Source organism: Larimichthys crocea, unplaced genomic scaffold (assembly GCF_000972845.2).
Source record: "Larimichthys crocea isolate SSNF unplaced genomic scaffold, L_crocea_2.0 scaffold57906, whole genome shotgun sequence".
NCBI classification, from domain to species: Eukaryota; Metazoa; Chordata; class Actinopteri; family Sciaenidae; genus Larimichthys; species Larimichthys crocea.
In genome coordinates this window covers 1-3095 of record NW_020857572.1, presented here as the reverse complement: position 1 = coordinate 3095, position 3095 = coordinate 1, and the positions used below count along the sequence as shown (strand labels likewise).

Here is a 3095-nt window from a genome sequence, read left to right as displayed (position 1 = left end):
TCAGTGTCCTTAGGGTGATATTGTCATTCTTGGCAAGGACTGAGTGACAAACGAAAAGCCTTCTCTTCTTGTTCCACGATTAAGTGTACTTAAGCGGCTATCGCCGCATTCACCAGCACCCGCCTGGTTTTGCCGTTTTATGAAGGGATCGGCAGCAGGCTTCTCCCCGGGTCCAGACCACGGGTACCAACGGGGGATCTGGCCTGTGGTTCTGGAGGGGCTAAGGGCCGCTCTTTTGAGCCACTGGAGGGAGCAGACTTGAAACAGAACGTATCTCACAAGACAGTGTTGTATTGCGGGCTCTGGCTTTCGGCTAACACGGTTAGGACATCCATGCGCTTTCGGTGCATCCCTCAGCGCCCAAGGGGTCTTCCCGGGGGATGTAAGGATGAATTTTGAAGCCAACCCGGCTTTTGGGGCCTAAGGTGGTTGGCTCATGTTCTCCTATTGACTGGTCTTTTTGCTGCCATCAACAGGTTGAGCAATTGGTCGCATGCGTTTTCCCAGCCAGTCCGTGCGGTGCGCAACTTAGATGGATTAGGACAAGGGAAGGGGTTTCAGGAGGAGCACATCAGCTGTTCGTCTCCTGGGCTAATCCTCAATAAGGGGAGCATGTCTCAAAGCAGCGCCTATCCCACTCTGGGGTGGTGGAGGCGATTGTCTTTGGCTTATTATATTATACGAGTCAAAAATTATTTTATAGAGGGGTGCGGGTGGAAGACCGCCCCCCTTCCCTGCGATAGCAGGTCCCTGCACAGCGGGAGCTGCCAGGGCTGAGCGCACAGCAACTGATATATCTCCTCCAGCCAATGCATCGCAGGCCAATGCGGAGCTATCAAAATCAGTGCGTGGCCGTGCTCCCTCACTCTGGACAGAGTGGGGGGTATCAAGGCAGGGGGGGATGCATGAAGACGCTCGCACAGCCAGGCGTGCGCTAGTGCGTCTACACCGAGGGGAGCATCCATGCTGCGCAGAGAGTAAAACAGCGCGCACTGCGCATTTTCTCTCAACACGAACAGATCCACCATGGCCCGACGAAACGGGCCCATATCTGTTCCACAATCCCTGGGTGCAGAGACCACTCCCCGTATACCGGCGCGCCCCTGGACAACAGGTCTGCACCCGTGTTCAGGACTCCCGGGATGTGCGTCGCTCTCAGGGAGAGGAGACGACCGCAGCGCCACAGGATTAGTCTGCGTGCCAGCATGTGCAACTGACGGGAGCGTAATCCCCCCTGACGGTTGATGTACGCCACCGTCGTCGTATTGTGCGTCCTCACCAGGACACCCATGAGTGACGGAAGAAAATGTTTCAGGGAGAGGAACACCGCTGAAAGTTCCAGAAAAATTATGTGAGACCGCTGGAGGTCCACACCCCAGTGGCCCCTCACAGACCGGCCCTCGTGAATCCCGCCCCAACCTATCAGGCTGGTGTCCGTAGTGACCACCTTCCTGGACAGGATGGAACCCATGGGCACCCCGTGGGTCAGAAAGGACGGGGCTCGTCAGTGGCGCAGCGCCCTGGCGCACCCCGGTGTGACCAACACTCTCCATCCAGCCCGCATGAGGCCACCCAAGACTGGAATTCCCTCATGCGGGGGTGGCCGAGATGGAGAGAATAGTAAGAATGGTAGAGGCCATCAGCCTGAGTAACCGAAGACACAATCTGAATTGAACAGATTTGCCCAGATGAAAAAACACGAGACATGCCCTGAAAGCTTTCACTCGGTCCGCCGAGAGGCGCACTGTGAAAGTCACCGAATCCAGGGATAATCCCAGAAAGATTACGCCCTGTGCCGGAAACAGCATGCTCTTTTTCGCGTTTATCACGAAACCCAGATCGACCAGGTGTCGTATGAGAATACGCGCATGCGCCCTGGCCTCCTGCTCCGATTGTGCCAACAGCAGCCAATCGTCCAGATATGTGGCCAAGCGGATGCCCTCCGTCTCAGTGGGGCTATTGCCGCTTCCGCGCACCGCACAAACACCCTCAGACAGACCGAAAGGGAGCATGCGGTACTCATAACAGATCCCCTGGAAAGCAAATCTCAGATAGTTTCTGTGGGAAGGATAGATCGGGATGTGGAAATACGCGTCTTTCAGATCGACAGAGGTGAACCAATCGCTCTGTTGCACAAGGCGCAGCAGGGATGTGTGCGTTAGCATCCTGAACTTGTATTTCCTGAGATATTTGTTCAGAGGGCGAATACCCCCCCCCGTTTGGGGACCAGAAAGTACCTTGAGTAAAAACCGCTCTGACAGTGTGGTTGACAGGAGGTACGACACAGATTGCTCCTTTGTTTAACAGTGAGAGGATTTCCTCCTGTAAAACACGAGCTGACTCTCCCTGAGCCTGGGTGTGTATTAAACCCGCGAATCGCGGGGGAACGGCGGCGAACTGCAGCCTGTATCCCTGCGAAATCGTCTTTAACACCCAGGGCAGAGCTGGGAGCGTGGCCCATCTCTCCCATCTGGGGGAGAGAGTGGACACACACCGCCGCCCCTCCACCGTGAGAGGCCCCAACCGCGGTGCAGTGGTGCCCTCTCTTGGCAGAATAGTGACATGGCCCCTGGGTGCCGCTGAGCATTACTGCCCGGGAGGACAGCGCAGCGACGGAGCCCACACAGCCCCTGCCCGGGGAAAGCTGTGGCTTTCTGTAGAAAAGTGTTCCTCTTCATTTGCTCTGGGTCAACTCACTGTAACAGATACCCTCTGTGACTGTCAGTTCACCAGTGTGCCGGCATGCTTTAAGAATAAACACACCACCACAGCAAACTTCTCAACTGGACTCGATGAATTCTTCGACACATCACACACTCTAGTCTCAAAAGTTCTCGCAATACACACCCATTCATTTTTTGGCATTGTTTTTGGCGATTTTTGGCAAAACCGTTTGCCGAAACTCTCATAGAAAAGTCATAGCACACCTGTCCCGGCCGAGCTGGTCATTCTGATACCCTGTTTGTGTATGTGACAAAAACTCTGGGAGGAGAAGCGAGCCAAAAAAAAGGGCGTAAGAATAACTAGTGCCTGACTCTGGCCCCGTTGCCTCCATACATTATTACTGACATTGCTCAGCAAATTCAGTACTAGAA

At 54.8% G+C, this 3095-nt stretch overlaps 1 pseudogene; it reads right to left on the bottom strand.

Annotated features, from left to right (window-relative positions):
- Window positions 1–692: 692 nt before the first annotated feature.
- On the bottom strand, window positions 693–2583 carry LOC109141956 (uncharacterized; annotated as a pseudogene).
- Between the last annotated feature and the right edge of the window lie 512 nt (window positions 2584–3095).